Source organism: Cyprinodon variegatus, unplaced genomic scaffold, assembly GCF_000732505.1.
Source record: "Cyprinodon variegatus isolate N-32 unplaced genomic scaffold, C_variegatus-1.0 Scaffold26, whole genome shotgun sequence".
Lineage (NCBI taxonomy): Eukaryota > Metazoa > Chordata > Actinopteri > Cyprinodontiformes > Cyprinodontidae > Cyprinodon > Cyprinodon variegatus.
In genome coordinates this window covers 381,968-395,307 of record NW_015150479.1, presented here as the reverse complement: position 1 = coordinate 395,307, position 13,340 = coordinate 381,968, and the positions used below count along the sequence as shown (strand labels likewise).

At 36.4% G+C, this 13,340-nt stretch overlaps 1 protein-coding gene across 1 annotated transcript in view; it reads left to right on the top strand.

The window, feature by feature from the left end:
• Positions 1–6,971: 6,971 nt before the first annotated feature.
• Positions 6,972–13,340, top strand: part of ipo11 (importin 11) — a 179,039-nt gene continuing 172,670 nt past the window's right edge. Inside the window, exon 1 of the mRNA XM_015396107.1 lies at positions 6,972–7,090. The gene's annotated coding sequence lies outside the window, so the exon portion shown is untranslated. The remainder of the gene's footprint in view (positions 7,091–13,340) is intronic.

Sequence of the window (13,340 nt, the reverse complement as noted above, 5' to 3'; positions counted from 1 at the left end):
TCTATCTATCTATCTATCTATCTATCTATCTCTCTCTCTCTGTCTGCCTGTATAGCTTTGCAGATGCTGTATTTTAGCTGCGCTGTTAAGAAACAGAAAGAGACCTGTCTTGAGGCAACTATAACTGGTTTATAATTGCCTTGTTTTGTGCACTAATATTTAATAGTCAACTGTCAGCCACGTTATGCTTCCTGGTAGGTTTTTCTTGTGAACGGTTATTTCCTTGACATTTACTTAAATTTTTTTCCATTGCCTAGACTAATTTTCTATCATGATAAGAAAAATTCCCAGGTTTGAATAAAAAAAATAAAAAAACTTTATATTGATCAGATACCAGCTAACTTGTCTGAACACTGCACTCATCCTGTTCAGAGGCTGTCTTTCTGTTGAACTAAATGAGCCTTTTACCTACCTACCTTTACAGCTAGATTAGTCAGATGCACTGTTAGAGCGATTAAGAAATTTTGACTAGCCAAACTACGCTCCTCTTTTTATATTTTCAAGAAAAAATTTGCAGAGACTACCATTATTTTATTTTTTATTCTGTCCTCCCCTAGATTTTCACATAGAGTGGCTGTTGTTTGAAGTGCTGATTGTGATGTGAGTGATGGGAAACCAATATGAATTTTCTTTTTTGTGAACACAAATTTGGCCATTGGATGTATTATTATACTCAGATTAAAGGTTAGCAATGCATTGGTGTCCACTTTGAGCTTGTGGGAAAGCTCTACACTAGAACAAACTAAATGTTGTAGTTATCTACACGTGATTGTGATCATTGGTAATATAATTATTATAATGCTGATACATCCATCCATCTATTTTCTAGCACGCTTATCCCACCTGGCGTCACGAGGGGTGCTGGTGCCTATCTCCAGCAGTCAATGGGCAAGAGGGTACACCCTGGACAGGTCGCCAGTCCATCGCAGGGCAACACAGAGACAAACAGGACAAACAACTATTCACACACACACTCACACCTAAGGGGACTGTAGAGAAGCCTATTAACCTAACAGTCATTTGTTTGGACTGTGGGAGGAAGCCGGGTACCCGGAGAGAACCCACGCATGCTCAGGGAGAACATGCTAACTCCATGCAGAAAGACCCCAGGCCGGGAATCAAACCCAGAACCCACTGCGCCATTGAGCATGATCTCATACAGTATAGAATTCAAATAAATTTACTTAAGTTTATTTATATAGCACCAATTCACAACACGTGTCATCTCAACCCACTTTAAAGAGACAATTCAACCAGATCATACAGTCAGATTGGTTAAAAAGAGGATTTTTGAATCCTATTTTTGATTTAACAGGAAGCCAAAGAAGAGAAGCCAGAGAGATATGATCTCTATGTTTAATTTTCATCAGAACTCTGGCTGCAGCATTTTGGATCAGCTGAAGGGTTTTATCTATAGTTTGTGGACTTCCTGATAGTAAAGAATTACATTAGTCCAGCCTTGAGGAAACAAGCGCATGGACTAGTTTCTCAGCTTCAACCCTGGACAGGATATTTCTAATTTTTGCAATATTGATGAAAGCAGATGCAAAGAAGGAAATTCTAGAAACCTCTTTGATTTTGGATTTAAATGACAGGTCTTGATAAAAAAAACAACAACTTTATTTTCTGTGATCAATTTAATCCCATCCTAATGAAGTGACTGACTAATCAGCCTTTTTTTCAAAGACTCTGGTTCAAAGCCAAATAAATTCTGTTTTGTCTGCATTCAGGAGCAGAAAGTTAATAGTCATCCAGATTTTTATATCTTCAAGACATGCCTTTAAAATATTTAATGGGTTAGCTTCATCTGGATTTATAGACAGATATATCTAAGTATGATCAGCATAAAAGTGGAAATGAATCCCATGTTGTCTAATAATTCCACTAATTAGGAGCATATATATACAGTAAGGAGAATAATTATTTGAAGACGCTGCTATTTTGCAAGTTCTCTCAATGAGAAATCATGAAAGGGTCTGATATTGTCCATCGTAGGTGCAGGTCCACTGTGAGAGACATAATCTAAAAAAAAAAAAAAAAAAAAAAATCCAAAAAACGATTTTTAGCTATAAAATAGCAGGATGTTTAAATACTTATTTTCCTCACTGTAGTAAAGACCATTGGCCCTAGCACTGATCTCTGTGGTACTCCACAGGTAACCCTCGAGCTTGAAGAGAATTCATCAAGGGGAGTGGCAGCCTAGTGGTTAGGGCATAGGGCTTTCAATCCTGAGATTGTGAGTTTGATCCCCCACTCCCACAGACTGCCACTCTGGGTCCCTGAGCAAGACCCTTAACCTCACACTGCTCCTCACAATGGCAGCTCACTGCTCCCCAAGGGGATGGGTTAAATGCAGAGAAGTAATTTCCCTCTGGGATTATTAGAGTATATCAAAATCAAAATAAAAAAAAAATAAAAAAAATTAACATTGACAAACTGAATTGTGTCAGAGAAATAGAATCTAAACATCCTAGAGCTGACTCCTTAATTCAAATTAAATGTTTAAGTCTTTTTAAAAAAAATCTTAAGATCAACTGTATCAAATGCAGCACTGAGATCTGACAGAACAAGTACAGATACAGGTCTCTTATATGAGGCCATGATATAAATAGTGACTTTACTAGTGCTGTTTGACTCTTCGGTCAAACACAAAGCTTACAGCGCATCTTTCTAATCAAATCAGTTCATTACAGAAATCATTGGAGAAAACTATTACCGCAAACATCAGCATATTAGCAGCGTTTTGCTTTGAAAATGGAATAGAAATAATACATGGGTTTGGAAAAAATATTCTCATTTGCAAACACTGCCCTGTTTTAATAGTTGAAGTATGAAGTCTTTTACAGCCTCTGTCCAACAGCAGATGTCACTAGTGAGGTTTGAATGATGCATCAAGTACAGAATATTTATACAAAAAGTAGGCTGCATGCTTTACTAAACTTTTGAACATAGTTTAGAGTGTGGTCCTCTTTACCATCAAGGATGGACATCTGAGTGGATGCCCCTAAAAGTTACCAATTCTAAATCCACAGAAAAAGGTGTGCATTGACACAGGGTTTTTAGAGCAGGAGATAAGAGATCCAGGATCTGCTTTGAAGCTCCTCCTCTCGGTGTATGTTTCAAGAGATCACAGTTAATGGTCTGGAAACAGAGTGTGCTAAACCCTTCATCCTGTCCAATAACATTCAGTATTCTGTCCATGTAAGTATTTATGTCTTGCATATTTTAGGCTTCTCTAACAATTTCCACAGAAATGACAAAGGCACAGATTAGTTCTGTAAATAATAACAATGATCGTAATGATAAATCAGTGGATTCTTTTTCTGTGCCAGGTCATAGCAAATGTTAGGCTAATGTTAATACAGTGGCCTGTATAAAAAAACAATTAAAGGGAACAATGAACAAGGGGATGCAGAAACAAATGTATTAATACAACTTAAACTTATGAAGAATAACAAGATTTCAAATGAAAAACTTATGATAAACTGGTCACTTTAAATGCATTACCAACCCCCTAATTCCCTCACTCTAGAAAGATAACCTGTAGTGTTGCAGAATTCTCTGTGACAAATTGTTGTGATAAATAAACTTTGACATTATGTCAACTAAGAGTGAACATTTTCAGGAATGGTGACCTAGGAAAACCTGGCATTTTGATAGTTCCATGTTGTAATAAATGAGCTGCAATCACAGCAAGGAGGTGCAGGACTCTTTGAAACAGCTTTGAACCCCTTTCCCCACGAAAACCCAATAGAAAGTTTGTATAGACACTTTTAAGAAACAACTAAAGACCCACTTTTTTAAACTTGTTTTTTAGTTTAATACTGTGTTTACTGTTTCTGTATGTTGTTTTAATTTATATAAACTTTTTTATAAATCTGTGCAGCACTTTGTGACCCTGGTCTGTGAAAAGTGCTATAGAAATAAAGTTTACTTACTTACTTACTTACTTACAAAGTAAATTTACTTGATTACTGTACTTAAGTACTTTTTTAAGTATCTTTACTTTACTTGAGTAATACTTAGAGGGAGTGTTTATAACTTTCACTCCTGTACATTTCAAAGTCAAATAGTGTACTTTTTAACAACATTTCGAGGAAGCTGCTAGTTACTTTTTTTCTTTTGGTTCAGCTTTGCTTTGTAATCTGCTGTTGCTGTTTTCCTTTTTTGAAATGCAATTATCAATATGGCATTTGGACACTAATGATTTGGATATTTGTATGAAGTTCCACAAATGTGAGAAACTCAGGGCCGATATTATTTGTAGTTTATACATTTTATCTAGCTGTGAGTTGTTGCCATGTGACCAAGTTCAGTAGGATGAGATCTCAAATCAGAGTTGCAGTTTATCATTGTAGTAATTGATTCAACCTTAAACATCTATTCCATAGTAAAATGTGGGGAGAATTGAGAAACTCCATCCATCCATCCATTTTCTGACATGCTTAATTCTAGCTGGGATCACGAGGGATGCTGATGCCCATCTCCAGCTGTCTACAGGTGAGAGGCGGGGTACACCCTGGACAGGTTGCTAGTCCATCCCAGGGCAGAATTGAGACACTTCTGTTTTTTATTTGGTTTGTTTCTTAAATAAGAAATAATGATCACAATAACTGTTTTTGTGCCATTTTTATGCTGAAGTTCTTTACAGGTGCTTTCTGAAAGATACAAGGTTCATTAAAACTATTCTGAAAATTACACAGAAATATACTGATATTTGAAAATTTTCTCTCTTTACCACAACAGACCGGTACAGCGCTCGCTTCACAGCAGAGGCTGCAAAGATCCGCCTGTCGACCTCCCGCTCCATCTTCCCCTCATTTGTGACAAGACCCCAAGATATTTAAACTCCTCCATTCTTCTTGCTTGTCTTTGGGACATATCAGCAGTAAAATGCTTTTGTTCTAGCCTGATAAACCAGACTAAATATGTAATTTAGTCTGGCCCCGATGAATGAGACATCGGAAGATTGTTGATGAGAACAACCCGTTATTTTTCAAACCATATCTGTGCCTATTGGCCAACACTCTGACCAATGAGCACAACTGACTGTGACGTAGTAAGCGCGACAGAAAGCTGGTGGGGGAGTGTAAACAAACAGCCTGTTGGTAAAGCGGTGAATACATCCTTCGTAAAAATGAATGAACGTAGAGCCTATTCCTGCTCACGTTTCAACGAAAACCCCAAGTCTAATCCTTCCAAAACTGATACCAAAGCTGAGTCAAACGAGAACTGTTCAATAGTTGTTGCCCTCTTCCTTAATATGCTTTTTCGTGTAACTTTGTCATCTCACCCTCAAAACCCCGCCCGCTTTGCATCCAGAAATTCAAAACACATCTCTGTGTTGTGATTGGCCCGCCAGTTCTAGGGCCTGGGCCATTGATCGAGGCTACACCCACTCGCAGGCACAAACGATTTTTGGCCGCTGGCGGGTGGGGCTAGTTTACTAGGCTACTATTGCTCTCTACAGTAAGAGTTTTTGATTGGTCAGAGATTTTGCTTTAACACCAGGTATGGTGCAATTGGACTATTAAATAGACAGGTAATCACCGAAATTGTTCTATAAAAAAGGTCTATAAAATTTTTACTTTGTAATCAACAATATCCACATTTTTTTTTTATAAATTCTGCATACAACTATCAAAGAATAATTTGAATTCATAACAATGTTTTAAATTTTATAAATTTTATAAATTTTATTTTGGATAAAAATGAGTAAAAAGTAGTCATGGAGCCTGATTGATATATTAATTGCACATTTAATTGTATGACTTTATAGTTATTGAGTATTTAAGTATGGACCCTCTAAGACACAACCCCTTTCTCATTATGAGGCAGAAATGCATACAGAAATGAAAAAAAAAAAATGACGGGCAGAAAATAAGTAAATAATGTTGAAAGAAATAAATGAGGTAAAAAAATACATAAAGGACGAATAAAACAGACAAAAAGTATTATCACATTTACATAAATAAATACTTAAAAAAATAAGTAATAAATAAATAAAGTGTAAGATTATAAGGTACAATAATAAATAAGGTAATTATTACAAAGGTGAATAAATAAACAAGCTAATTAAAAGAGATTCATGCATTTATGTCTCACTGTATAATTTAATTCCTTCCTACATTATTTTGTTTATTGTATTTTTTGGAGCAATTGATTGAATGCTTATTTATTAATTTATTTATTGGGCATTTATTTATTTATGCATTTATTTTTTAATATGGAAGAGTTGGTCCTCCATGTCCCATTAATAGTTAAAATGACCGAGTATTTTTTTTCTTTTCTTTTCTTTTTTTGCAAAAAAGGAACATACATTAACAATATAGAACATTAATAATTACAAACATATACAACAACAAAGGGCTTTACAGAACAGAATTATAATTTTAAAATGTCAAAATCAAATCTAATCTATGCCCGAGGGTTATAATAATTCTTTAAGGGCAGTTAGAACTTGCATGGCTTTAGCATTTGAACTAAATTCTAAGGATTCCATATCGATATTAATAGAAGATAATAAAATCTGTAAATTAAGTTTTTGTTGTAAATATTTGGATGTGTGAATATGATATTTACCATAAATATAGAAAAAAAAATGTATAACAAATAAAAGTTCTGTTTTGACGAGTTCCCATTTCTCTATCCCAAACAAAATATCCTTAGCTGTTAAAATAATGTTAAGATTTTTTTGATGAAAAAAAAAAATCGACATATCTCTCCAGAATATTTTTGTATAATTGCAATCCCAAAAAAAAAGATGAATAAGCTTTTCTTCATAATTTTTACAAACAGTACACATTGGGTCCAAATTCCATTTATACCTTTTTTAATGCTTTAAAAGGATAAACATTATGAATAATTTTATAAGAAATTTCTCTTACTTTATTGTTTATTAAGTACCGAGTATCCCTTGAATCATCATGCGTGCATGCTTTTACGTCATCAGCATGCGCCAGCTGCACAAGCCGCGCCACTCTAACCAGCGTGTTTTTCATCGCTCATTACATTGAAACCTCTGCCAGAGCTCCTACAGCGACGCAGTCGTTACAACCTCACTTTCACTTTTCTGTGGGCAGTTTTTGAGGTGAGCTAATGTTACCCCTTTCTAGCCTCACGTATTTGATTACATGACGTATAATAAGTGGACAGCTCCAACGCTCACACTCGTATGTATAAGTTTAGCTTGCTAGTTAGCTGAAAGTTAGCTGTGACGTTTGGTGGTATGAGCGATGTGAAATTCATCCACAACATTTTTTGTATCGTAGCAATTGGTAACACGTGAAGCGAGCTGTAATAATATCGCTAATGGCAGTCTTTTCTGTATTTTGATAACTCACGTCTCAGAATGGGTAATGTTTTCAAGCTAGAAACTGTCTCAGCTTTGCTCTAACATAAATGACACTGTTACATAAACACGTTAAATAATAAAAGCTTTAATATGGGCCTGGTCAAATACACTCGGAGTATAATGTAACAGCGAATCGGCTAGGATCATGCTGTCTGCAGAAAGCTTTAGATATCTAACTGCTTTGCATTGGATTAAAACCCTTTAGCAATATTTACATTCCGACACAGACTGGGTGTAGAAAGTCCAGATCTTTACGTTTAAGTAAAGTGTGCTAATCCAGTGTTAAAGGACATCTGAGTTGTTATCAAAATCAAAAACAAAACTCATTTTTTTATTGAAACACATTCTAATCAGATACTTTGAAAATTTGTTTTTGTACATTTCCAAGCATATGTCAGTAGTTCAATTCAATTTCAATTCAGTTTATTTATATAGCGCCAATTCACAACACTTCTTATGGCACTTTACAGTTCACCAGATCATACAGTCAAATTTATTCAAAGATTTCTATCAAAGGTAAACCAGTTGATTACATCGACTCATTGACTCAAATGCAGTCTCTCACACTAAGCATGCTTGTAGTGACAGTGGAGAGGAAAAACTCCCTTTTTAAACCTCCAGCAGAACCAGGCTCAGTGTGAGCAGCCATCTGCTGAGGCTGCCTGGGGTTCAAGGAGACAGAAGCAGAGTATAAAAAGCAACTGTAAAAGGCGGCGCCGTCCAGGAAACACACAGCCAGGCAGACGAGCTCAGAGCCGATTCCCATGTCAGAGGATGACATGGGAGAGGATGTTTGCATTGGTTCTATGAGCAGGTTTTTTTCTGCTTTGCAACCATTGAAAATTAGTAAATGACAACTCACTCTGTTGACAGACTGTTTACCTTTTGATCACTTCAGGCTTTCTAGTTTTTGAACCTCATGAAACACTTGTATAAATATCTGTGAATCATGATTAGTTCTTGTGGTTTGCAGCTTTCTGTGTCATTTACTTTAATCTCAGTTAGAATATTTCTGATTTTATTAAGAAAAATGCAATGCTATTGTTGAATGTAGCATAATCTGGATACTGATGCCAACCAAACCACCTTTACTTTCTTCATTCTTTTTCCATCGTCATCATATCCTCAATGCTTTCTGTGGGTTTCTCAGTCTTTGTCACTAAGCACTATATCTAGGGCTGGGTATTGTTCAAAAATTTTCGGTGCCGGTACCAATACCGATACCTTCACTTCGATACCGGTTCCTGAACGATACTTTTTTCGATACCAGTTTTATAATATCAATTCGAAGAAAAAGAAAATTACACAACATAAAAAAGTACAAATCTTGAGTTTTATTTTAAGCTCTGATTTTTCCATTTACATTTTTCGTCTTACATAAAAAAAAAAAATCAGTGTCTAATATTTAATGTTACATTGTGAGGACCTTTTTACTTAGCAGTTTTCCCTTAGAGAAATTAACATGTCTGCTTTCTCAGGAGACAAACGAGCCCGTTGAATGGGATCCTATTGACAGCCGCACTGCTGGTATGTGGGGGTCTGACCTGCTCCGACAGAAATATTGGAAGGCAGGATGAACTGACTGCACTGATTAAGTTTTCAGGTGGATTTTCCCACTTAAAAACATAATAAAACTACTTTATTCCCACTGATCACAGCAAATATAGCTGCAAGGCAAATAAAGGATAGAGTAGCTCCGCCCAACGCACTTCAGAGCCACTTTTCGACCGCGCAGCCAGAGCAGCAAAGCTTCTTCAGCCGCGCGTCAGAAGCTGGTTCAAGCAGCAAAAAGGAAGCAGCAAACGTGATTTTGCTGCTCTTGCTGCGTCCAGTTTGAAAGCAGCATTATTCACTCCGCTCTGGCTTTGCTCCGCCCACGGGCTGCTGAGAGGAGGATGGTCGCGCCGGCTGCAGTCCGCTCTTCTTGCAGTCAACGCCGAGCAACTTTCTGCTCTTAAATTGTGTCCGTGCACGATGTATTGCATTGCATTGCGCACTATTGGCATCACTCTTAATAAAGTGAAGCCACACTTTTGACCTGGGGGGCATTTTAAAGGGGTTCCACGACGCTCACAACCGCTTCACAACAGATACACATGAACCCTGGCTGTAGGCGGGACCACCTGTGTATTTTTCCTGGATGACGCAATCACGTTAAGTGTTACAGCCAATCACCGAAACTTGGTACCGAAAGACGAGGCATTTTTCGATACTCTGTAGAACCGAAGCATTTCGGTCGGTACCATAAAAGAACCGATGTTCGGTACCCAGCCCTAACTATATCAGGTGTAGCCAAGGGGATACGAAGACTCTTAGTGGCATTTGAAATATTCTTTCAAATAATGCATCTATGTAACCCTTTGCAGTGTTGCTCATAGTTATGTTGCAATGATGGCTGCAATTTGATCAAAGGACACCTTGTCTGTGTAATTTAACCAGCAGATTATGAATATGATATTAACTAGAACTGGAAGTTATAGTTATTTAACATGTCATTCAAATCAAGGATAAAACCAAGTAATAATCATTAATTAAATGACTATAACTTATAATTTGCTCAATTACCAGGGGTTATTAATGGTTAACCTTTGTGGCTGGATGTTTTGGACCGGTTGTTTAAAATCAAAGATGTATTCATCTTCACTAAATATCAATAACTTGATTTATAATTCAAGCTGAGTTATTAATCATTAACCACAAGGAAAATATTTGTCTCTGTCTATTCAAGTTGTTAGCTCAAAAAAAAGTTGATTCAGCTCTTATACACAAGCTGCTACCACATTTAAGATAAAAATGGTTGCTGTATTAAACCTAATAATCCCCCATCACAGTAATATTATGTTTAATAAAATATGCGAACACTACAAGCTACTGGAATAAACAGAATACATGAAATAATCAGTAAACATAAGAGTTCAAATGAGTTCTTGAGGTAGAGTCTTTGATATTTTAGTCCATTAACTCTGCTATTGTGATCCACTGAGGGGATGTCCAGAAGCATGACTGATATAAAAATCAGATGTGTGACAGTGGTTTCATAGTAGCATAGGGTAACATTTAAATCAATCAACTTTAACTTAAACTAATGAACCATTGCCAATATATGCAATGCATTAGATGTGACATCACTCAAATGTGTATGAGAACAAGTAGTGATGTGGGGAACGCACCACTTCCGTTGCCACGGCAACTGATAGCACGCTACTATGTCATATTAATTCTGGTATGTTAGCAGCTAGACTAGGATGGTAATCACAAGATGTGCTACCATGCTAAAACATGGAAATACCTGTGGGGCATAAACCCAGCTGCCTTCCATAAGATGACAGACGCAGACAGCTTGTCGAGCGGCAGCATGTATATCAGAGTAAGCTTGGACTGTAGAAATGCACACCGGGACAAATGAGGAAAAACACAAAAAAAGATGACAAAACAAAAATCAGTCAAGTTTATTGCCAAGTAGGTTTGGACTTTAAAGGAATTTGACTTAAGGTTGATGGTGCAGATAAATTAGACATATATACAGAATATCTATAGCTATATACAATATACATTTACGAGGACTGGAATGGCGACCAATATATGAAATATATTGATATAAAAATATCAGTTGGTATCTTAACTTGTGGTTGTCCCATGGGAGGGGAGAGGATGGATTTGAGTCTGTCTCCATTGTGAGCGGCTGTAATGGTGGGGGGGGCTTCTTCCCAGCGGGTCTGGAACTTATGTCCGCCCTTTTGGGGCACTAACGCAGCTTTTACAGGGCGTCTGGCCAGGATGGAACTGGGTGCTGTTTTGGTCAATCGGCAGGCAGAGATAAAAAAAAAGTTAAAAAAAAAACAAAAAAAACTCCTCATCCGTTGTAAAAGAACGGGCAGTACTGGCAAGGTTATGCTGGGTTTTCAGCTCAGAGCTTATTAAAAGACGGATATAGTCCTTTTCGTCATCAAAAATGGACCACTGTTCCGGAAATCGCAACGGCGGTACGGTCTCTGTTAGAAATACAAACCATTACTACCAATGTTCCCTCTAATTTTTCAACTCTGGACATACACACAAGCCCCCTGAATAAAACTGAGTACCATCATGAGCAACATCACATGTGCAACCTGAGGCCTCACACTGATATTAGACTTGTTACACAGCCAGGATTGTAGCTAGTTACAGTGATTATTCAAATAATAAGAGATTAAAGCAGCAATTTTCATTGGTTTACTTTTTAATTTACAAGATTTGGCCCACATAACAAGCAAAGTAACAAAATTATTTTACTATATGTAACAGTGAGGGCGAGGGTCCTGCTCTGGAAGAAATGAGACGTTAAGCCTTTCGGACATAACTATTCGCTTACATTAAATTCACATTTTGCACAATGAAATGCAAGCAGAAGCTTGTGATACAGTATAAATTCCTATAACTCTGTATAATATTTAGTTACACCGTTTTTTTTTAGCATTTCTACTAACATTAATTGTATAAAAGTCAAGGCATTTCATAATTAATATCCTTGAATAAGAAATATCTTAATAAATATCACAAAGAGATGAACAAAGCTGACTTAGAATTAGATTCTCTAGATTACTTCTCCAGTTTTTGTCCAAATATGCCGCTTCAAGATCTAACTGCTGCAACCATTGTATCTGAAAATGTGCAGATTGACCTCTGTTTATGTTTTTGCTTTATCATATACGTGAATATATCCCCCCAAAAAAGTATCCTGCTGTGCAGTAGAGGTGTGTCTTAAAATGTGTGCATGTTGGATAGCAGGGCTGCTACAAACCACTGAATTTTATTGCTCTTAAAGCTTAGACTGATAAATGTTAAGGGCCGCCATGTATCCTTATTGTTTTATCATTTATTTATGCATCTGTAGTGATCTTTGATGCGCTGAATGCCACTTGCTGAACCTTTATTTTTAAAGCACACTCACATTTTATTAAACAAATTCATCCAAATACAACTCTTAAATCTAATATTTTTATTATGAAAAAATAGGGATTAAAGAGTTTTCCACAACAGCTCATTTCTAGTAAAGCAGACTGACACTACCAGCTTCCAGCAGGCTTTGTGATAGCGGTCACAAAGATGATATAAAAGCCAAAACTGTGATGAACGTATTCCCTAAATATTTGGTTTCTTTTTTCTTTCTTTTTTTTTTTTTTTTGGTTTTAAGTTAAAAAAAGAAATGTAACATGGATTCAAAATGATACAGAGAAAATGTTATTGCTTTAATACAGTTTGTTTTATCTTACGCACTGCATATATTTTCAAGCACTGAGAATGCACGAGTAATGTTCAAGTGCACAAGCGTGCAGCTTATAGGAAACATTGATTAACATTGAATGTTATTCTTTTTTCATCTGAGGTGGCTCCCCTCCTCATATCTTTGGATTGTTTTAACACTGAGAGCTCCAAGTTGTGATATTCAGGTGATTAAAAAAAATGTGTTTAAATTAGGGATGCACCAATCCACTTTTTTCACCTCCGACACGATACCGATAAAACAGCACTGAATTATTACCTAAAAAATGCTTTTATTGTTTAAAAAAAAAATAAGAAACAACTCAAATATAAATGTTATGACTCATTTATTTAACAACTGTGCATAAAATCTCAAACCAAAAGTTCTCTGACCTGGTCAACATGTAAAGAAAAGTGTCATTATCATTATCAAGTATCATCTGTTATTTTTGTTGGCCTGTATACTTTTACATGGTAGAAGTTTCACTTCTTTCCTTTCCATCAAAGTTAGCTGCTTCCCGCTGCTTCCTTTTTGTTTGCCGAGTCCGCTAATCTCGGCATGTTCCTTGTTATAAAACTTCTGGAGGTGTTTCATTAAAGGAATAGTACACCCAAAACATGATTAGCCTTCATTTTCTACTCACCCCCATGCTGAACAACACTCTGGAGTACTTTTTTGATATCTCAAATGCATCTGGAGATCTACGAGACTTGTTGCTGTTTGCTGACATTTAAATAATGGAGG